Raw genomic sequence first — 24,245 nt, forward strand, 5'->3', positions numbered from 1 at the left:
CCGTAAAAACAATGAGCTCTGCTCTGATTGGCTGGTTTACGGCACCGGCTAAGGCTCACAGGACCCCCATATTAGAGCATATTTTTAACCCTGTAACAGAAACACTGTAATTATTATTCCAGAGTCTCTTCAGCGGATAGTGCTGCTGTCCTCTCTCTGTGTCCTCTCAGCGCAGCATGCTGTTAGCAAGCTGAAGAGATCGTAGCCAGGTTAGCTCGTAGCCTAGCCCCCACACTCGCTTCCCCGAGTTCGGCTTATTGAAAGTCTTACTGGTCAACAAATAAGCCGGTGCTTAGCGTTCAGATGTAAGAGTGTCAGCTTTTAGCCTAGCACAGATCCCTAGGCTAATCTCCACAGGAGTTTGCCTCTCCGGTTTTAGCTTCATCACCTGCTGAGTTTAGGCTCCCCTTCCACGGACACCGGCTTAGGAAAGGCCTGGTTCCCGTAGCAACCCGTATTCCCATCACTAACAGAGTCTGGAGGGGATGAGCTGCTTTCCAGCATCAACAACATCATATTCTTCAAAAATCGACGTTTCATTATCATTTCAGCGACCGTTCTTTCTCTAGTGGGCGGAGTTTATGTTAATTTTGCGGATGTATATGATAATATGATAATAATAAAAGTTCAGTTTTGGTTTATTTAAAGGAGGAGCAACAGCGTTTGGGTTCACGTAGGGCTGGGCGATATGGAAAAATACTATATCACGATATTTAAAGACTCTTTTATTTATGTATCACGATACATACATTCAGATCCTCTCCTGTATTAAATACACAGATTTTTATTCATCTAATTAAACCAGTCTAATTACACTGTTAGTAATGAGACCTGCAGCTGATCAGTGTTTATTAAGCACTAACGGTCTCCCCCATATGCTAAGAAAAGCTTATTATTATTACAATAACAAAATTTATCATGATACGCTAAAATATCGTCATATTGCCCAGCTCTAGGTTCATGGTCTGTGTTCTGACCGTCATATATATATATATATATATATATATATATATATATATATGGACAGTCAGAACATCTCCAAAACATCTTGTGGGGTGTTCCCAGTATGCAGTGGTCAGTACCTACCAAAAGGAAGGGCAACCAATGAACCGCCGACAGGGTCATGGGCTCCCAAGACTCATTGCTGGTCATGGAGGCCCCACCCACCTCACAATTTACAGGGCATAAAGGATCTGCTGATAACATCTAAAGGTGTCCATCAATGAGTGTCTTGGGCGCCCATGACCCTGTTGCTGGTTCGCAGGTTGTCCTTCCTTGCGCTCTTATCTGCTCCAGTCTCCAATTTCCAGGGACTGTTTACTTCAATCAGCCATAACATTAAAACCACCTGCCTAATTTTGGATAGTTCCACCTAACCTCATGCCACCAAAACAGATCTGACCATCAAGGCGTGGACTCTACAAGACCTCTGAAGGCGTCTTGCTGTGGTATCTGGACGATTTAGATGTCTGCAGCAGATCCTTTAAGTCCACCCATGACCCTGTCAGCGGTTCACTGGAGATGTTCTGACCCAGTCATTGTCTAGAACATCACAGATTGGTTCTTGTGATAGTGTCTCAGAACTGACTGTTCACTCGCTGCCTAGTAGATCCACCCCGTTGACAGAAGCCGCTGGAACCAGATGTGGTCAGTGTTCTTCACTTAACCCGTCAGTGGTTGTAATGTTATGGCTGATTGGTTTGGGGACATAAATCCAGACCGGGTTGTTTGGATCAACCTTGTCTCAGTAAACTACTCTGTGTCCTGCAGGTCATGAGTGCCTTGAGGAGAACGCCTGTGGAGAACAGCCTCACCTGGACCTCAGCTGTCTACCAAAAGCCAGCATCGCAGTATGAGTGAGTACTAACACACACGCACACACACACACACACACACACACACACATACGCACGCACACACACACACCCACACGAACACAGGCGTTAAGCGGCTAAAGCTAGGTCTCTGTGTTAGGCCTCCTGCTGGCTTGGCCATATGGCACAAAAGAAAGTGGTCAGTAATCTTAAACGGCTAGCGCTGGGCAGTGTGTAAGTGTGTTTAGGTTTGTGGATTTGTATGTGTGTGTGTGTGTGTGTGTGTTCGTGTGTTTGTGTGGGTGTATGAGAAAGAGATTGCCTCAGGTCTACCAGTGGGTGGTCTCAGAATGATCCCAATTATCCCACATGTAGTTCAGCCAAAACCACCTTTGTCGTCTTTAGATTTGCACTGGCCGAGGCTAATGCAGCTGAGAGGTCCTGGACGTTCATCCTCCCACCAAATAGCTTTGAGCTCTGTGTGATTTTTATGTCCATTTTTATAGATATAATGAAGGAAAGTGAGGAATTCCACATGAGCGGAGGGGCTACATTTGGGCTAAGCAGGTCTAATGTGTCTGAATCTGCCCTTTAATTCATTCCCCGATTGCCCTTTCCTGGCTCGTTGCTCAGGCAGAGTTTATGAGGTGTGATTGCATCAGCGGTTCCAGCGGAGGTAGGTTTTGCGGGCGTGGCGGGGCCATGATCACAAATGAAATGGAGTGAGTCATCTCGGGAAATGCCAGGATCTTCCTTTGTGTAACGCGGCTGATTCAGTCAGCTTGGGCATCCGCTGATCAGACGAACGGTGGAAGAACGTGTCTTTAGGGTGGTGCAGTAGTCGTCGCTCTCGGCGATAACCTTCTCTCAGGTGTTGTAGGAAGCTTCATCACTGTTGTGTTGGCTCCGCCCCTTGCTGACTCCATCCTGCACTCTACCTGTAACTCTGCAGAGCAGCTCTGTGCCGAAGAGTCCACTCAGATATCCCTAACTAGTGTGAATAGACCGGAGTCCACAGAAACATCTAAACATAGAAACAGTGCTGATCCCTGACACTCTTACAAACACAGGTGCTACAGAGGCTTCTTTAAGAGAACCTTTAAACCAGTGAAGAACCTTTAGATTTACTTCAGGAACCCTTTAAACTCTTAACTTACTTAATAATATTACTTATAATTAATAATGAAATCATTTATAGTAAATCCATAGTGGACACTGAATAAATCATAGTGGACAGTGAACAATTCATAGTGGACACTTAAAACTTCATAGTGGACCCTAAATAATTCATAGTGAACACTGAATAAATCATAGTGGACAGTGAACAATTCATAGTGGACACTTAAAACTTCATAGTGGACCCTAAATAATTCATAGTGAACACTGAATAAATTATAGTGGACACTGAATAATTCATAGTGGACACTTAAAACTTCATAGTGGACCCTAAATAATTCATAGTGGACACTGAATAAATCATAGTGGACAGTGAACAATTCATAGTGGACACTTAAAACTTCATAGTGGACCCTAAATAATTCATAGTGAACACTGAATAAATTATAGTGGACACTGAATAATTCATAGTGGACACTGAATAATTCATAGTGGACACTGGATAATTCATAGTGGATACTGAATAAATCATAGTGAACACTGAATAATTTATAGTGGACACTAAAAAAAATCAGAGTGGACACTTAAAAATTCATAGTGGACACTGAATAAATCATAGTGGACACTGAATAATTCATAGTGGACACTGAATAATTCATAGTGGACACTGAATAATTCATAGTGGACACTGAAAATTTCAGAGTGGATACTGAATAAATCATAGTGGACACTGAATTATTCATAGTGGACACTGAATAAATTGTAGTGGAAATTTATAAAAATTCATAGTGGACACTGAAAAATTCATAGTGGACACTGAAAAATTCATAGTGGACACTGAATAAATCATAGTGGACACTAATTTATTCATAGTGGACACTGAATTATTCATAATGGACACTGAAAATTTCAGCGTGGATACTGAATAATTCATAGTGGACACTTAAAAATTCATAGTGGACCCTAAATAAATTACAGTGGACACTGAAAAAATCATAGTGGAAATGAAAAGATTCATAGTGGACACAGAATAAATCATAGTGGACACTGAATAAATCCATAGTTGACACTGAATACTTCATAATGGACACTGAATAATTCACAGTGGACACTGAAAAAATCATAGTGGACACTGAAAAATTCATAGTGGACACTGAAAAATTCATAGTGGACACTGAATAAACCACAGTGGACAGTGAATAAATCATAGTGGAGGCTAAAGAGTTCATAGTGGCCAGAGACACACTCATGCAGCTCTACCATGTGTTCCGGCCTGGAGTGGGAATGTCGGAGACTGACGGTCTCCCTGTTCCCTGTCAGTGGAGCATCAGCATGATCCTGGAGCTGCTGGTTTAAGGTGGAACTGATACTGAAGGATGCTCTGAGTCCAAATCTTTGTCCCTGTAAAACTATGACACACACAGTAAGCGTATCCTCACTGCCGCCGCTGTGTTCTAACCTCGTATCTTCTGGCCGATGCTCTGTGATGAGTTTCTTCTCCTGTTCTGAGTCAGCAGAGCGACTCAGCATCGCTCACTCAGTGAGCTAGAGGGTCCGCAGGTGTGGCTGCGCATGTTGTAACGGGCGTGAGGACAGTGTCCGCTGCTGATGAGTCCTGGCTCCTTTCAGTGAGTCAGAAACATGCCTAATGTGTGTGCATTTGCACATCTGTGTCAGCACTGGGTGAAAAACTGAAAATAGCTGAAAGCATTCATTAGAAGGTGTGTCCACAAATATGTGGACGTGCAGTGTGTGAAGCCCAAAATAGTGCACTGTACAATGAACAGGGTGTAGCTAGTGATGGGCTAGATGCAGTATTTGCGTGGTCATGAGTGTGCACATACACACACACACACACACACACACACACACACACACACACACACACACACACACACACACAGACACACTACGTTTACAACTCAGCAACACTGTCATTGCTTGGCTGTTTTACTGGCTGTGTGTATGTGTGTATGTCTGTGTGTGTGTATGTCTGTGTGTGTGTATGTCTGTGTGTGTGTGTGTGTGTGTGTGTGTGTGTGTATATGAGAGACTCGGCTTGGAGGTAAACTGTGTAATCCCTTTAAATCTCTCAGCTCAGCCCTAACGCATCAGCCGACCAATCCCATTGCCCATCAAACTCAATGCTTTAGAGTTGCTGTAGAGACCATGCACGTGCACATAAGCACACACACACACACACACACACACACACACACACACACACACACACAGATCAAGGTGAATGAGGAACAGATCCTTTTCCTACAAGGAACTAGCCAACTTCCTCTCAGTGCAGTTCACTGAGGTCACAATTCCATTAGATTTCCCGTATTTGAGGTGTTTAAAACGTCTGGTTTCTATGGAAACAGGGTCGTGTACGACACACGTTGGAATCCACTTCCATAGAGTTGAGTTGCTAGGCTGTTGCTATATGGTTACTATGGTATACCAAATGGTTGCTATGGGGTTGCTAGGTAGTTGCTAGGTGTTTAGACAACATCAAACCCAGACACAGTGGACAATGGGCAGCGATCACTGAGGCGGGTGCAGAAGAGACTCAAGGGCCCAACAGTGGCAGCTTGCCGAGCCCAGGTATAGAACCCACAACCCTGTCATCAATAGCCCCGGAGCTCCAACCGCTGAGCCACCACTGCCCCGTAACAGCAACACGCCCTCAACACGCCAGGGAATCGAACCCCGGGCTTCCGCGTGACAGGCGGAGGTACCGTCCACTATACTAATGAGGAACACAACTGTGGTGTTGCTAGGTGGTTGCTATGGTTATTAGCAATTCCAGACCCTCCACCACCACCCCATCCCCCCTGACCGGTATCGGCGATTGACCAATTGTGATAAAAGACAATCAACGATTGATTAATAAAATAATTAATCAAATATTTTATTTAGTGGGTGGTTTATGTAGTACAGCGTATTCCCTGTGGCAGACCAGGGTTCAATTCCCCGGCCTGTTCTGCTGGTGTGTGTGTGTGTGTGTGTGTGTTTGTGTGTTGGGGGGGTTGTTATTTTCAGTAGTCAAACAATAGATCAACCACACATAAAGACCCCCGGTGAGCAGCCAAAGCCGACCGACAGTTGCAAGGAAAAACCTGCCTCAGAGCTGGAGGAAGAAGCCCTGGGAGGCCAAGACTCACTAGGGGGTCCCATCCTCCTCTGGGACCCCCTACTAATAAATTATTGATAGAAAGTCAGTGTCCCACCTCATAAGACTGATTGTTATGCTCAGGTGTGCTGATGTGTTCAACAGTAGTGATGGTAAGAATAATATAAAGTAGTGATGGTTAATAATAATAATATATATAATAACCATCGTAATAATAAGATCAATTAGAGAATCAGTTGTCCTGTTGTAGTTCTGATGTTTAACAAGGTGTATATGTGTGTGTGTGTTTATATATATATATATATATATATAATAGAGAGAGAGAGAGAGAGATACATATATGGACGAAAGTATTGGGACATTTACTGTTTCGCCTGAAATCAAGGGTATTAACAGTGTGTGTGTGTTTGGACAAAAGTATTGGGACATCTGTTCATTCATAATTCATATTATATAGATTGTCTGTTCATATTGTTACATGCATATATGGACAAAAGTATTTGGACATCTGTTCATTCGTTATTCATATCATATAGATTGTCTGTTCATATTGTTACATACATATATGGACAAAAGTATTGGGACATCTGTTCATTCGTTATTCATATCATATAGATTGTTCATATTGTTACATACATATATGGACAAAAGTATTGGGACATCTGTTCATTCGTTATTCATATCATATAGATTGTTCATATTGTTACATACATATATGGACAAAAGTATTGGGACATCTGTTCATTCGTTATTCATATCATATAGATTGTTCATATTGTTACATACATATATGGACAAAAGTATTGGGACATCTGTTCATTCGTTATTCATATCATATAGATTGTTCATATTGTTACATACATATATGGACAAAAGTATTGGGACATCTGTTCATTCGTTATTCATATCATATAGATCGTCTGTTCATATTGTTACATACATATATGGACAAAAGTATTGGGACATCTGTTCATTCGTTATTCATATCATATAGATTGTTCATATTGTTACATACATATATGGACAAAAGTATTGGGACATCTGTTCATTCGTTATTCATATCATATAGATCGTCTGTTCATATTGTTACATACATATAAGGACAAAAGTATTGGGACATCTGTTCATTCGTTATTCATATCATATAGATTGTTCATATTGTTACATACATATATGGACAAAAGTATTGGGACATCTGTTCATTCGTTATTCATATCATATAGATCGTCTGTTCATATTGTTACATACATATAAGGACAAAAGTATTGGGACATCTGTTCATTCGTTATTCATATCATATAGATCGTCTGTTTATATTGTTACATACATATATGGACAAAAGTATTGGGACATCTATTCATTCGTTATTCATATCATATAGATTGTTCATATTGTTACATACATATATGGACAAAAGTATTGGGACATCTGTTCATTCGTTATTCATATCATATAGATTGTCTGTTCATATTGTTACATGCATATATGGACAAAAGTATTGGGACATCTGTTCATTCTGACATCTGTTTCTTCTGAAATCAAGGATTTTAAAAGAGCTTCTCCTGCTTTTGTTGGAGTAACTGTCTCTACTGTCCAGGGAAAAAGAAAGGCTTTCTACTAGATTTTGGAGCTGGAGTTGATTTAGATGATTTATGGTTTTAGTTGTTTTTTTTGATCCAGGATAAAATACTGCTTTTGTTTTGTTTGTTTTTTATTTAGTTTTTTTATTCTTGAACCAGGTTTGAAGCTAACTGTGTTAACTTTAGCTAGGACCCCATCAGTGGCACTGTGCATGTGTGTGTGTGCGAGTCTGTTCCCAGCAGAGACGTCTCTCTCTCTCTCTCTCTCTCTCTCTCTCTCTCTCTCTCTCTCTCTCTCTCTCTCTCGCTCTCTCTCTCTCTCTCTCTCTCTTTCTCTCTCTTTCTCTCTCTCTCTCTCTCTCGCTCTCTCTCTCGCTCTCTTTCGCTCGCCTTTCTCAAATAGCGGTTCTCAGTAAAGGTCTTGCTTCTTTGATCTTGAACATCAAGCAGAACAGAAATAGCCAAACACACACACTCACTCTCTTTCTCACACACACACACACCAAAAACAACAGCAGCTCAACCCAAAATACCTCCCCTAACTCAAATAGCTGCTGCTAACACCCAGGCAGTGTGTGTTTGTGTGAGACTTGTGTGTTCTGATTCTTCTGAAATATGTGCATGTGGGTGTGTGTGTTTGCTTGAATAGCTCAGTACCTGTGTTGCATGCCTGTGTGTGTTGTTTTGATACTGTGTGTGTGTGTGTGTGTGTGTGTGTGTGTGTGTGCGTGCACGCGTGCAAGTGTGTGGAGTTAATTACCGTAATTACCCCCTGCTCTGAGCAGAGGATAACGAGTGTGCACTAATTACCCTGCAATGACTCATCCTGCTCTTCTGATGGACAGATTTCCGGCCCTTACGGCGAGATGAGGGACGACTGTCTGAAAGTGTGCCCTGTTCACTATGTAGTGCACTATTTTACACAATCCTAAACACTGCTATGCTAAGTGGACATCATGAACTGACCAATCACTGCCAGTGTCTCGGGTGCTGGCATAGCAACAACCAAGCTGACCAGACAGCCCTGTTTTGGGCTATATCTAAACCAATGTCCTATTCACTATGAAGTGCACACTGTTGTGCACTGTATGGGACGCCTTGTTCACTTGAAACTGGGCTCTGTTTAATATAGTGCACTTTTTGTGCTTTATCTGAACTTATGTCTTGTTCACTATATAGTGCACTTGTTTGGGCTGTATCTGAAACCATGTGCCATTCACTACATAGTGCACTATTTTGCTTTTTTTCGTATATGGTGCATTTGTGGGCTATATCTCTGCAACTGTGCCTTGATCACTATGTAGTGCACTGTTTTGGGCCATATCTGAACTTATGCCTCATTCACTATGTAGTGCACTGTTTTGGGCCATATCTGAACTTATGCCTCATTCACTATGTAGTGCACTATTTTGGACTGGATTTACTATGCAGTCCTCTTTTGCGGGTTAGCTATCTGCAACTATGCCTTGTTCACTATGTAGTGCACAGGTTTGGGCTGTATCTAAACATATCCAATTTCACTGTATAGTGCACTTGTTTGGGTGTATCTAAAACGATGCATCATTCACTATCTAGTGCACTATTCTGCATTTGTTTCCATATATTGTGCAATTGTGGACTATATCTCTGCAACTATGTTCACTATGTAGTGCACTGTTTTGGGCCATATCTGAACTTATGCCTCATTCACTATGTAGTGCACTATTTTGGTTCTGAATTTACTATGCAGTCCTCTTTTGCGGGTTAGCTATCTGCAACTATGCCTTGTTCACTATGTAGTGCACCGTTTTGGGCTATATCTGAACGTATCCAATTTTAATATATAGTGCACTTGTTTGGGTGTATCTAAAACGATGCATCATTCACTATCTAGTGCACTATTCTGCATTTGTTTCCATATATTGTGTAATTGTGGACTATATCTCTGCAACTATGTTCACTATGTAGTGCACTGTTTTGGGCCATATCTGAACTTATGCCTCATTCACTATGTAGTGCACTATTTTGGTTCTGAATTTACTATGCAGTCCTCTTTTGCGGGTTAGCTATCTGCAACTATGCCTTGTTCACTATGTAGTGCACCGTTTTGGGCTATATCTGAACGTATCCAATTTTACTATATAGTGCACTTGTTTGGGTGTATCTGAAACCATGCATCATTCACTATCTAGTGCACTATTTTGCAGTTTCCCCCCTGTATTGTGCATTTGTGGACTATATCTCTGCAACTATGCTGTGTTTACTATGAAGTGCACTGTTTTAAACGAGAGCGAGAGCGAGAGAGAGCGAGCGAGAGAGAGAGAGAGTGCTGGAAGGATGGATGGATGGATGGATGGATGCAGGAAGGAAGTCACTGTGGAATATGACTGCATTTTACAGTAAACAGTGGAACAAGAGGAAATGGCTCCAGTGCCCTGTCCACACACACACACACACACACACACACACACACACACACACACAGACTGTCCCACTTCTCACACTTGCTAAAGTTGCAAAGCCTGGACATCAGTAGCAGCTTTGTAATGTGATCTCTCTCTCTCTCTCTCTCTCTCTCTCTCTCTCTCTCTCTCTCTCTCAGTGTGTCTATGTGTCTCTCTCTCAGTGCTGGTTCAGTGGGTACAGATGGTGTTTTAAACTCTGAATAGAAAAATGTCAAGCGTTCAGATCTGATCTTCTCTGAGAGTGTGTGTCTGTGTGTGTATGTCTGTGTGTATGTCTGTGTGTATGTCTGTGTGTATGTATGTGTGTATGTCTGTGTGTATGTGTGTTGAGGTTAGATATCGGGCCTATGAGGTTCCTTCCTTACAGCCTTTATCATCACGCTAAAGCTGAGTGTAGTGTTCAGCGCTAAACCACACAAACGGCAATAGATTTTTTGAGAAGTTTGTCTGGCATTGATTTGGGAACAATGAGGTTGTAAGCACACAAACACACACAAACACACACAAACACACACTTGTAATACTGCCTTATAGGTGATAAGGATCCCACTACCATTTTCAGTACCACCTAGAACCTTTGAATGGTGGGAAAGGTGTGTCAGGAGAGCTGGTAGAGCTGCTAGATCTTCTAGATCTCCTGAGACGTGTCTGGAGTTCCTCAGAATGGTGGAATAAAGAAAACACATCCAGTGAGCGTCAGATCTGAAGTTCTGCAGACAGAAAATAGCACCTCGTAGATGAGAGAGGTCAGCAGAGAACGGCTGCTCAGGCTGGTTGGAGCTGACAGAAAGGCTACAGTAGCTCAGATCACCACTCTGTACAACTGTGGAGAGCAGAAAAGCACCTCCAACCTTGAGGAGGATGGAGCTAAAACAGCAGAAGACCACAAAGCTGAGGCTGCAGCAGTGGTTCAGCACAGGCTCACCAACACTGGGCAGCTGAGGACTGGAGGAACGTTACCTCCTTTGGAACCTGGTAGATCATGAGATTCTCAACCTGAAGAATCTGGGCCAGAATCTCAAGATCTTGTGGAATTCATAACATTGAAGATTTGAGGCTGTTTTTGGGAGTGAATTAAGGCCCTTAATGGTGTTAGCGTAGTGTTCCTAATAAATTGCTGTGTATACCTATACAGGGTTCTATGCAGTACTGGAAATGGGCCGACTCATAATGATGAGGACCCTTTTTGGTGCTACATTGTACTGTTATTTAAAAGGGTTCTATAAGGAACCATCAATAAAGGGTTTATCCACTGCTACAGTTGTAACCATGGGAATATTTCATTCCCACACTGAAACCAACACACACACCCACACACATGCGCAGGGTTCGGGACCCCAGGACGGAGCTGAAAATGCTTTCGTAAATTTCCCCTGTGTCCCAGAGTCTATAAATGTCCAGCAGACATGCTTTATGGTCATACCCAGATGAGGACTGACCCCAGTGTAGCCAAGGTTCAACTTTCATTGGACATCATCATGTATGTCAACACCCCCCCTGCACCCACTATAACCATCACACTGACCGGTGAGTTCGAGCTATTGGTGTTTTCCTGTGTTATTTAACTGTAGTTGTGTTTACATATTTAATGACCGAAATCCACCAACCAGCCATAACATTAAAACCACCGACAGCTGAAGTGATTCACACTGATGATCTGGTTCCAGGGGCTCCTGTGAAGGGTCTCTCTCTCTCTCACTCTCTCTCTCTCTCTCTCTCACTCTCTCTCTCACATCTCTCCCACTCTTTCTCCTCTCAGTTACTTTCTGTCTCTCTTTCTCTCTCTCTCCAACTTATACTTTCTCTCTCTCTCTCTCTCTCTCTCTCTCTCTCTCTCTCTCCCTCTCCCACTTATCCTTCTTTTTCTCTGTCCTCTCTCTCTCTCTCTCTCTCTCTCTCTCTCTCTCTCTCTCTCTCTCTCCCTCTCTCTCCCACTTATCCTTCTTTTTCTCTGTCCTCTCTCTCTCTCTCTCTCTCCCATCCCTCTCTCTCCCACTTATCCTTCTTTTTCTCTGTCCTCTCTCTCTCTCTCTCTCTCTCTCTCTCTGTCTCTCCCACTTATCTTCCTTTTTCTCTGTCCTCGCTCTCTCTCTCTCTCTCACATCTCTCCCACTCTTTCTCCTCTCAGTTACTTTCTGTCTCTCTTTCTCTCTCTCTCCAACTTATCCTCTATCTCTCTCTTCCTTTTTCTCTGTCCTCTCCTCTCTCTCTCGTTCTTACTTTCTCTCTCTCTCTCTCTCTCTCTCTCTCTCTCTCTCTCTCTCTCTCTTTCTCTGTGTGTCTCTCTGTTAGTCCCCGATTTCTCTCTTTCAATTACTTCCTGTCTCTCTCCCTCCCTCTCTCTCCATCTCGCTTTCCTCCCTCTCTCTCCCTCTCTCCCTCTCGCTCCCTCCCTCTCTTGACTTTTTCCCCCTCTATAACTCAGCAGGCCTTGCTGCTCCTGCAGTGCCACTGAACGTGAGCGCAGCACACACTCCGTCATGCATTATTAAAGAGAGCTAGCGCTGCCCGGATGCAGCGGCCAAGCTGTAATACATTTATCACCCTCACTTCATTAACACACGCACACGCACACACACACACACACACACACACACTCTGTGCCTTATTAGAGCCGATTCTCCGCTCAACTGAATCAGTCTTCATTCGTCCACCCCGAGCAAACTGACCCGTCCAGGCTCCGCCCACAGTGTGTTCTTCTGCCTGTCTACTGGTACGAGGTTAGACAGGCTTTACCAATTAAACCAGTTAAAGGAGCACATCACTAAGCCCCGGGAGGACATGACCCTGTCACTGCTTCACCGGTTTTTCACCCACTTTTGGTAGGCACTGACCACTGCATAGCGGGAAGACCTGCCCGTCCACTCGCTGTCTGATGGATCCACCCCTCGACAGGAGCCCCTGGACCCAGATCATCAGTGTGAATCACTTCAGCTGCCGGTTGGTTTTAATGTTATGGCTGGTTGGTGTAACTTTCAGTACTTTCAAGGCTGAGCGGGTGAAGGCCCATGCCCAAGGCCTCAGCCGTGGCAGCTTAGCAGACCTGCGATCAATAGCCCAGTGCTTTGACCACTGAAGCCACCCCTGCCCCAACCCATCAGCAGTGACTACGGAGGTTTGTGCATGTGGGTAAGACATGGAGCTTCACTGCAGCTGAAAGTACAGTAAGTCACTCTCTGCTGTGAAGCAGCCCCAGGCCTCGGAGTGATGGCTGTATTGGAGGAAAGAGGGACGGCAACAATAGAGCGACACAGCGGTGAGTGACAGTCAGGAACAGAAGGAGAGGCAGCGTCTCGGCGCGAGAGAGAGTGAAGGAAAGTGAGAGACAGTCCTTGCTGAGAGAAAGGAGACTCAAAGGCCCGTATTCATGCAGTTTGGGCTAAAATTAGCCTCGGCGCCGAACGCTGTTCAATGGGACTCTTCTGTACTGCTGGCTTGAGGGATTCAGTGTGTCCCTTTTCCCGATCATCTTCCAGACAGTCTGTTTGAGTGATCACTCTTATTTACCCACACCAGTCAGAAACAGAAGCTGGAACCTTAAAGGAATAGTGTGAAGAATTATGGTACACATGCTACAGCAGCCATGAATCACAGAGGGTAAAGGCCCTTGCCCAGGGCCTCAACAATGGCAGCTTAGCCGATCTGGGTATCGAACCCACAACCTTGTGATTGATATCCCAGTACCACGGAAGCCACAGATTTTTTGGGGGGAAAAAAACAAGGAATGAGCAGGTGTCCCAATACTTTTGTCCATACGGTGTACATTAATCGTAAATACTTTTGGGATGAGCCGGGGTGGTGATCATGTGGTTCAATCAAATCCTCACAGCAATTCTCCAGCTCCAAAATCTAGTAGAAAGCCTTCTTCTATTCTGGACAGTAGAGAAGAAGAAAAACTCATATTAATACCCTTGATATCAGAAGAAACAATAAATGAACAGGTGTCCCAATACTTTTGTCAATGCAGTGCACATTAATCGAAAGGTAGCTCCAGTGCAAAACTACGAAAACTAACATTAGACAGCAAACCTGGCTTGGCTGACCTGTAACTACATCCTTAGACGTTAGCAGCAAGATCCTTCAAGTCCTGAAGGTCATGAGGTGGGGCTTCCGTGGTCATCAATGAGGCCTTGGGTGCTAATTCACCAGTTGGTAGGCACTGACCACTGCATACCAGGACCCCCCAACCCATCTTGCCTGATGTTGTGGAGATGTTCTGATCCAGTCATAGTCTAGAACATCACAGTACCAGTACTGCCACGTATCAGGGAAAAGTGTAGCACATAGCTTTTACGAGGATTGGTGAAGATTCTGGCTCAACCAGATGATCTGGTCCCTCTTGCTCTAACTGTAATGAAGGGGTTATATTGTGTTGTGATGAGGAAGACGCAGCAGACAGCCACCCATTGATCTTTTCCGGTCTTCATTTGACCTGCGTGACAATACGGCTTCGGCTCATCATGGAGATCGGAAATCGTTGAGGCGGTTGAGCTTGTTTACTCCTGACCGGTTTCTCTTGATTTGGCTCTTCTCTCCCACTTCATCTATTTTCCTTCGTTCTTTTTTTCTCCTGATCCTCTCTAATCCACCCCGACAATCATTAACTCCAAGACTTTGCTGGTTACAGTGAGTTCAAGTGATTCCACCACTGTTACCAGGTTCTTCAACTCTTGTTGGAACGGTGCAGTGTTTTCTAGGAAGTCACTTGCCGTTAATTATGAGGCATGTTGGAGTGGGAAAACGCTTCCTTTGCTCCTCCAAGGAGGTTAAGAACCCTGCTCTAAAGAAACTCTCAACATGTCCAAACATTTGTAAACATCTACTCATCCAGCGTTTCTCCTGAGAGCGGTGGAAATTGCTCTTTTGCGGCCCAGCTTTGCCCAGTCATGGCCAGCATGGCCATCAGTGCAGCGAGATCTGGGGCAGTGGGGGTCTAAGAGCCTTATCCAAGAGGACAAACAGAAGTGAGACCTGGGGCAATGGGGGTCTAATGGCCTTACCCAATGAGACGACCAGGAGTGAGTACCCTGTGCAGTGAGACCTGGAGCAATGGGGGTCTTGGAGCCGTATCCAATGGGACAACCAGGAGTACCCAGTGCAGTGAGACCTGGAGCAATGGGGGTCTTGGAGCCGTATCCAATGGGACAACCAGGAGTACCCAGTGCAGCGAGACCTGGAGCAATGGGGGTCTTGGAGCCGTATCCAATGGGACAACCAGGAGTACCCAGTGCAGCGAGACCTGGAGCAATGGGGGTCTTGGAGCCGTATCCAATGGGACAACCAGGAGTACCCTGTGCAGTGAGACCTGGAGCAATGGGGGTCTTTGAGCCGTATCCAATGGGACAACCAGGAGTACCCAGTGCAGTAAGACCTGGATCAAGGGGGTCCCATGGCCTTACCGAAGGGGACAAGCAGGAGAACCCAGTGCAGCGAGACCTGGGGTAATGGGGGTCTTGGAGCCGTATCCAATGGGACTACCAGGAGTACCCAGTGCAGCGAGACCTGGGGCAGTGGGGGTCTTGGAGTCGTATCCAAGGGGACAACCAGGAGTACCCTGTGCAGCATTAGCTGGTGAAATGGGGGTCTTATGACCCTAACCAGTGGGACAACCAGGAGTACCCAGTGCAGTGAGACCTGGGGTAATGGGGGTCTTGGAGCCGTATCCAAGGGGACAACCAGAAGTACCCTGTGCAGCATTAACTGGTGAAATGGGGGTTTTATGACCCTAACCAGTGGGACAACCAGGAGTACCCAGTGCAGTAAGACCTGGATCAAGGGGGTCTCATGGCCTTATTGAAAGGGACAAGCAGGAGAACCCAGTGCAGCGAGACCTGGGGTAATGGAGGTCTTGGAGCCGTATCTAAGGGGACAACCAAGAGTACCCAGTGCAGTGAGACCTGGGGCAGTGGGGGTCTTAGAGCCGTATCCAAGGGGACCAGTACCTGGTAGCTTTGGTTGATGGTTAAAAAAGCTGTTCATCCAGGCACAAACATACACTATGTGGACAAAAATATTAGGACACCTGCTGATTTGATGGCATTCAGCAACTTCTGGCGTCAGACAGGTTCAACGTTAGCTGCTCCAGAGAGTCCTATTCTATTGGCAGTACTTCTCTACAGGGACTAGGCAGGCTGTGTGTGTACATCTGTGTCATTCCCAGCCCAGAGTAAATGTATGCAGTGCTGCAGCCCTCCAGGACGGTTGTGGTTTTATGGTTGCAGTGAAGCAGCATAGCAGCATTGCAGCTCTGAGCGAGGAAGACTTCTCCAGACTCCAGCAGTGTAGGAACACTGCAGCAGTGTGTGCAGAGCAGGGCAGGGGGGTACAGCTGGCCTGGGGGCCTGAGTAAAGTGCTAAAAAAACCAGTGTGTGAGGACAGGTGGGCTTTACTCCACAATTCGGTAGATTCTCAGTGCGAGACCTCAGTGTCTAGTAACAGCTGATTATTATTATTATTATTATTATTATTATTATTATTAGATCAAATCAAACTGTGTGTGTGTGCATGCAAGTGCAGGTGTGTGTGTGTGCTTGTGTGTGTCTGCAGGTGGTGCACAGCAGCTAGAGTGAGGCTGAGAATAAAGGCCATTACAGTGAGATTGATTATAGCACATGGATTCCTATACGCACACACACACACACACACACACACATGGCAGTGTTGCTGTGGCTTGAGAACACAATGTCCTTGAGAAAGCGACTACAGGGAAAGGTAAAGGTAGTGCACGTAAAGCATGGTCTATAGGTGTGTGTGTGTGTGTGTGTGTGTGTGTGTGTGCACGGGTTGGGGTTGTTAAAGGTTGTAGGCAGAAGAGATTGATTGTGGTGATCTTCAGGTCTACAGTCATTTCTTCTCCGTGTGAGAGGGAGTGTTAAATAGTGAGAGGGAGATAAAGAGAGAGAGGGAGGGAAAGGGTGTGTGAGTGAGAGAGTGTGTTTGGTCTAATTTCTAAAGTAATGATCAATAACTCTCTCTCTCTCTCTCTGTGTCTGTCTCTCTCTTACACACACACACTCGAGCGAGCAGTGTTCTGCATTCTGTCAGTGTGCTGCAACGCAGGAATGATCTCAGTGGGAAACATCATTATGAGGACACATCAGTCAGGAGAGAGAGGAGAAAAAGAGCAAGAGGGGCGGAGAGAGAGAGAGAGAGAGAGGAAAAAGATGAGAGAGAGAGGTAAGGAAGAGGAAAGAGAGAGAGTGGTAAAGAAGAGAGGAGAGAGAGCGAGATAAAGAAGAAGAGAGGAGAGAGAGAGATAAAGAAGAAGAGGAGAGAGAGAGAGAGAGATAAAGAAGAAGAGAGGAGAGAGAGCGAGATAAAGAAGAAGAGGAGAGAGAGAGAGAGATAAAGAAGAAGAGAGGAGAGAGAGCGAGATAAAGAAGGAGAGGAGAGAGAGATAAAGAAGAAGAGGAGAGAGAGAGAGATAAAGAAGAAGAGAGGAGAGAGCGAGATAAAGAAGGAGAGGAGAGCGAGATAAAGAAGAAGAGAGGAGAGAGAGCGAGATAAAGAAGAAGAGAGGAGAGAGAGAGATAAAGAAGAAGAGAGGAGAGAGAGCGAGATAAAGAAGAAGAGAGGAGAGAGAGAGATAAAGAAGAAGAGAGGAGAGAGAGATAAAGAAGAAGAGAGGAGAGAGAGAGAGAGAGATAGATAAAGAAGAAGAGACAAGAGAGAGAGAGAGATAAAGAAGAAGAGAGGAGAGAGAGCGAGATAAAGAAGGAGAGGAGAGAGAGCGAGATAAAGAAGAAGAGAGGAGAGAGAGAGATAAAGAAGAAGAGAGGAGAGAGAGAGATAAAGAAGAAGAGAGGAGAGAGAGCGAGATAAAGAAGAAGAGAGGAGAGAGAGCGAGATGAAGAAGAAGAGAGGAGAGAGAGCGAGATAAAGAAGAAGAGAGGAGAGAGAGCGAGATGAAGAAGAAGAGAGGAGAGAGAGCGAGATAAAGAAGAAGAGAGGAGAGAGAGCGAGATAAAGAAGAAGAGGAGAGAGAGAGAGAGAGATAAAGAAGAAGAGAGGAGAGAGAGCGAGATAAAGAAGAAGAGAGGAGAGAGAGCGAGATAAAGAAGAAGAGAGGAGAGAGAGCGAGATAAAGAAGGAGAGGAGAGAGAGCGAGATAAAGAAGAAGAGAGGAGAGAGAGCGAGATAAAGAAGAAGAGAGGAGAGAGAGCGAGATAAAGAAGAAGAGGAGAGAGAGAGAGAGATAAAGAAGAAGAGAGGAGAGAGAGCGAGATAAAGAAGGAGAGAGGAGAGAGAGCGAGATAAAGAAGGAGAGGAGAGAGAGCGAGATAAAGAAGAAGAGAGGAGAGAGAGCGAGATAAAGAAGGAAGAGAGGAGAGAGAGAGATAAAGAAGAAGAGGAGAGAGAGAGAGAGAGATAAAGAAGAAGAGAGGAGAGAGAGCGAGATAAAGAAGAGAGAGAGAGAGAGAGCGAGAGATAAAGAAGAAGAGAGGAGAGAGAGCGAGATAAAGAAGAAGAGAGGAGAGAGAAGAAGAGAGAGGAGAGAGAGAGAGAGAGAAGAGAGGAGAGAGAGAGCGATGAGTAAAGGAAGGAGAGGAGAGCGAGATAAAGAAGAAGAGGAGGAGTAGAGAGCGATGATTAAAGGAAGAAGAGAGGAGAGAGAAAAGAAGAGAGGAGAGAGAGCGAGATAAAGAAGAAGAGAGGAGAGAGAGAGATAAAGAAGAAGAGAGGAGAGAGAGATAAAGAAGAAGAGAGGAGAGAGAGAGAGAGAGATAGATAAAGAAGAAGAGACAAGAGAGAGAGAGAGATAAAGAAGAAGAGAGGAGAGAGAGCGAGATAAAGAAGGAGAGGAGAGAGAGCGAGATAAAGAAGAAGAGAGGAGAGAGAGAGATAAAGAAGAAGAGAGGAGAGAGAGAGATAAAGAAGAAGAGAGGAGAGAGAGCGAGATAAAGAAGAAGAGAGGAGAGAGAGCGAGATGAAGAAGAAGAGAGGAGAGAGAGCGAGATAAAGAAGAAGAGAGGAGAGAGAGCGAGATGAAGAAGAAGAGAGGAGAGAGAGCGAGATAAAGAAGAAGAGAGGAGAGAGAGCGAGATAAAGAAGAAGAGGAGAGAGAGAGAGAGAGATAAAGAAGAAGAGAGGAGAGAGAGCGAGATAAAGAAGAAGAGAGGAGAGAGAGCGAGATAAAGAAGGAGAGGAGAGAGAGCGAGATAAAGAAGAAGAGAGGAGAGAGAGCGAGATAAAGAAGAAGAGAGGAGAGAGAGCGAGATAAAGAAGAAGAGGAGAGAGAGAGAGAGATAAAGAAGAAGAGAGGAGAGAGAGCGAGATAAAGAAGGAGAGAGGAGAGAGAGCGAGATAAAGAAGGAGAGGAGAGAGAGCGAGATAAAGAAGAAGAGAGGAGAGAGAGCGAGATAAAGAAGAAGAGAGGAGAGAGAGAGATAAAGAAGAAGAGAGGAGAGAGAGAGAGAGAGATAGATAAAGAAGAAGAGACAAGAGAGAGAGAGAGATAAAGAAGAAGAGAGGAGAGAGAGCGAGATAAAGAAGGAGAGGAGAGAGCGAGATAAAGAAGAAGAGAGGAGAGAGAGAGATAAAGAAGAAGAGAGGAGAGAGAGAGATAAAGAAGAAGAGAGGAGAGAGAGAGATAAAGAAGAAGAGAGGAGAGAGAGATAAAGAAGAAGAGAGGAGAGAGAGCGAGATGAAGAAGAAGAGAGGAGAGAGAGAGATAAAGAAGAAGAGAGGAGAGAGAGATAAAGAAGAAGAGAGGAGAGAGAGCGAGATGAAGAAGAAGAGAGGAGAGAGAGCGAGATAAAGAAGAAGAGAGGAGAGAGAGCGAGATAAAGAAGAAGAGAGGAGAGAGAGCGAGATAAAGAAGAAGAGAGGAGAGAGAGCGAGATAAAGAAGAAGAGAGGAGAGAGAGCGAGATAAAGAAGAAGAGAGGAGAGAGAGCGAGATAAAGAAGAAGAGGAGAGAGAGAGAGAGAGATAGATAAAGAAGAAGAGAGGAGAGAGAGCGAGATAAAGAAGAAGAGAGGAGAGAGAGAGATAAAGAAGAAGAGAGGAGAGAGAGAGGTAAAGAAGAGGAAAGAGAGAGAGTGGTAAAGAAGAGAGGAGAGAGAGATAAAGAAGAGGAGAGAGAGAGAGAGATAAAGAAGAAGAGAGGAGAGAGAGATAAAGAAGAGGAGAGAGAGAGCGAGATAAAGAAGAAGAGAGGAGAGAGAGAGATGAGGAAGAAGAGAGGAGAGAGAGAGAGATAGAGAAGAAGAGAGGAGAGAGAGCGAGATGAGGAAGAAGAGAGCGAGAGAGAGAGCGAGAAGAAGAGAGGAGAGAGATAGAGAAAGAGCAAGAGAGAGGTGAAGGAGAGAGAGATAAGGATGGAGAGAGAGAGATAGAGAAGAAGAGAGGAGAGAGAGAGAGATGAGGAAGAAGAGAGCGAGAAGAAGAGAGGAGAGAGAGAGATAAGGAGAGATAGAGAAGAAGAGAGGAGAGAGATAGAGAAAGAGCAAGAGAGAGGTGAAGGAGAGAGAGATAAGGATGGAGAGAGAGAGATAGAGAAGAAGAGAGGAGAGAGAGAGAGATGAGGAAGAAGAGAGCGAGAAGAAGAGAGGAGAGAGAGAGATAAGGAGAGATAGAGAAGAAGAGAGGAGAGAGATAGAGAAAGAGCAAGAGAGAGGTGAAGGAGAGAGAGATAAGGATGGAGAGAGAGAGATAGAGAAGAAGAGAGGAGAGAGAGAGAGATAAGGAGAGAGAGAAGAAGAGAGGAGAGAGATAGAGAAAGAGCAAGAGAGAGGTGAAGGAGAGAGAGATAAGGATGGAGAGAGAGAGATAGAGAAGAGAGGAGAGAGAGAGAGATGAGGAAGAAGAGAGCGAGAAGAAGAGAGGAGAGAGAGAGATAAGGAGAGATAGAGAAGAAGAGAGGAGAGAGATAGAGAAAGAGCAAGAGAGAGGTGAAGGAGAGAGAGATAAGGATGGAGAGAGAGATAGAGAAGAAGAGAGGAGAGAGAGAGAGATGAGGAAGAAGAGAGCGAGAAGAAGAGAGGAGAGAGAGAGAGATAAGGAGAGATAGAGAAGAAGAGAGGAGAGAGATAGAGAAAGAGCAAGAGAGAGGTGAAGGAGAGAGAGATAAGGATGGAGAGAGAGAGATAGAGAAGAAGAGAGGAGAGAGAGAGAGCGCGAGAGAAGCTTCCTGGTCTTTAATATCACTCCTCTTTCAATGCTATCACAGCAGATACATCACACACACACACACACAGAGAGACACACACACACACACACACACAGAGAGACACACACACACACACACACACACAGAGAGAGACACACAGTGTGTGATGGGAATTAGAAACATAAAACCATGCATCACATCACCGTAACTCTCTCTCTCTCTGTGTGTGTGTGTGTGTGTGTGTGTGTGTGTGTGTGGTTCAGTACTGGGTTAACGCTCCTCGTTCACTCAGCCTCCTCGTTTCTCCTCAGGGGAATCCCGACCGCTGGTTTACAGCTGTTCTGTTACTGTAGCAGCTGGAGTGGAGCTGGTTGTGTGAGCCCTCGGTCAGGTGAGGGGCCAGAGCTAGAATCACTGCAGCCTCCCCCCGTCCCCCTTCCCAAACCTGAGGGACAGGAGGAGGAGGAGGAGGAGACTGCCGTACAGCACCGTACACTGCATCTGCAGTGTTGTGTATGAAGAGTAGGTGTGTGGGACTTCGGTTAGGTGTGTGTGTGTGTGTGTGTGTGTGTGTGTGTTAACACACCTGGATGTGAACTGAAAAAAGAGAGAAAGAGAGTCGGGTGTGTGTGTGTTGGGGGGGGGGGGTGATAGAGAGAGCATGTTGGAGAATTAAGGAGAGAGAGTGAGGAAGAAGTGAATGAGAGCGAGAGAGGTGAGAATGTGGAAAGGGAGGGAGGGCGAGAGAGCATGTGTGAGAGAGTGATGAGAGGGAGGGCGCGAGAGAGAGAGAGAGAGAGAGAGAGAGAGAGGGATCCGGTCTCTCCGAGCAGCAGTGTGCCGTTAGCGGCGGGTAAGGAAGGAGCAGGAGAGACAGCAGGACGGAGAGGACGAGGGGCAGGAGGGATGGAGGGGTAGAAGAGTGGTGTTCGGTGGAGCGGGATGGTGAGGGACGGTGAGGGACGGCGCGAGAGGCGGTGGAGCTGCTCTGCTCTAAATAATTGAAGCTGCAGACGGATTTGAAGGACGAACTCGTTCATTATTAACGCCGCTAATTGGAATGGGAGACGGGAGCGTGTATCGGAAGTGTTTCCTTGGTTATCGTTTGTTTATTTGTGCTGGGCCGAGAATGGCGGGCGTGAGGAGTGAGGAGCGGACAGTCTTCCGGGTCTCCACCTGAAGACGGAGCGCACGGCTTTTGGTATTCCGGACGTCTCTTGGAAAATGTGAAGGCCTGACTCCAACACTGGACTGCTGAGCCGTATGTGTGGTGTGATGTCTGGATGCATGTGTGGTGGACATGAGGAGGTTCCTGGGGCACTGTGGGGGACCGTTGGCTCCGCCCGTAACTCCACCCACGGCCCCGCCCTTAGTCCCACCTTCAGCTGACCATGCAGGTTCTGCAGATTGTCAAAGAGCTGGTGTCTCCTTCACGCCGAAGAGCCAGCTCCAGGTTTGCAGGTGCGTGTGTGTGTGTGCTTAGTCTGGCTGGTCTTGCTGGTCCACCAGCATGGTCATGCTGGTCAGTAAGCTTGCTCACGTTGGTTATTCAGGTTGGTCATACTGTTCATGATGGTTTTGCTGGTTGACCATCTTAATCAGATTGGTCATACTGGTCAGCTTACATGATCATGCTGGTTGACCTGCAGGTTCATTGGATCCCATTCAGCATCCTGACCTCACTAACGCTCTTGTTGCTGAATGCAATCAAATCCTCCAAATGCAAACCACAACGCTCCCCCAAAATCCAGTAGACAGCCTTCCTCCCTCGAAAAGTTACCCCAACAAAAGCAGGGTCGACTCTTCTTAATATCCAGAAGAATATCAGAAGAAACAGTGAATGAACAGGTGTCCCAATACTTTTGTCATTTGAGAAGTCCCCTTTCTAGGCTGCTGTATTGAAACCGTTCCCGTCAGTATTGGGAAAGTGCTTGATTTTGGTCATTCTAGCCGTGTTAGTGCAGGCTGTGGGTGTGTGTGGGCGTGTGAGCGTCTTGTTAGCAGTGCATATGAGGGGGGAAAGCACCGAAGCGAGGGAGTGCGTTAGGGAGATCAAGTCTCAGCCGCCCTGTTTTTACCTCAGAAGCTCAGTTTGTTTCAGCCCTGCGACAAGCTGTTCAGTTATTCCAGTGATTTCACACTTGTTAACACCCTGCGGGTACGACGACTCCAGATTTCGTACCTCTGTGTGTTTGAGAGAGAGAGGGAGAGAGAGAGCGCGAGAGCGCGAAGACGAAAGACAGTGAGATCATTTGCAGGCTTAGCAAAACATGGACTTGCACAGCTGTTGAACTTATTACCTCTGATCAGCCATAGCGTTTAACCCACCTCCCCCTCGTGCCACCAGACCAGCTCTGACCTGTCGAGGCATCCACCCCTGAAGCAGCAGACCCTCTATACATCCTGCAAGTTGTGAGGTGAGACCCCCATGGATCTCGGACTTGGTTGTCCGGCACATCCCACTGATTCTTGATGGGGTTGATCTTGATCTGAGGGGTTTGGAGGCCTAGTCAGCACCTTGCTCCTCAAACCATCCCTGCCCTGAACGCTCTTTGCAGTGTGTTGGGGCGCATTACCCTGCTGAAAGAGGCCACAGCCAATAGGGAATGAGCGATTCAGCCTTAGGGATTAAGCCCAGTCCCAGATCTGTCCACCAGGGGGGCGCCTAGGAGCACCAAGATATCATGGTTAAATTATATATATATATTTTAAAAAATACCATTAAATAATAAAAGGAAATGGTATTACACAGCCTATGGAATGATGAAGCATCTGGTGCTGAGGTGGTGGTATGGAGGGGCCCATAAAGGGCCCCATGCAGCAACCCTCACAGCAATCTAGTAGAAGGCATTTCTCTCTGGACAGTAGGGACAGTTACTCCACCAAAAGCTGGACAAGCTCTATTTAATATTCTCGATTTCAGACGAAGCAATGAAAGAATGTACGAGCAGGTGTCCCAATACTTTTGTCCACCTGCTGTATTGGGCTTAAAGCTGCGAAATGAAAAGCTCTGTTGGAGCTGCTTCCAAATTTAAAGCTGATGTTAATCTGTATCGA

At 45.5% G+C, this 24,245-nt stretch overlaps 1 long non-coding RNA gene across 1 annotated transcript in view; it reads left to right on the forward strand.

Annotated features, from left to right (window-relative positions):
• Positions 1-24,245, forward strand: part of LOC140549766 (uncharacterized) — a 39,883-nt gene that overhangs the window by 5,906 nt on the left and 9,732 nt on the right. The window contains exon 2 of the long non-coding RNA XR_011979014.1: positions 1,771-1,856. This is a non-coding gene — a long non-coding RNA (uncharacterized lncRNA). The remainder of the gene's footprint in view (positions 1-1,770; positions 1,857-24,245) is intronic.

This window comes from Salminus brasiliensis, chromosome 2 (genome assembly GCF_030463535.1).
Source record: "Salminus brasiliensis chromosome 2, fSalBra1.hap2, whole genome shotgun sequence".
In the NCBI taxonomy this organism is placed as follows: Eukaryota; Metazoa; Chordata; class Actinopteri; order Characiformes; family Bryconidae; genus Salminus; species Salminus brasiliensis.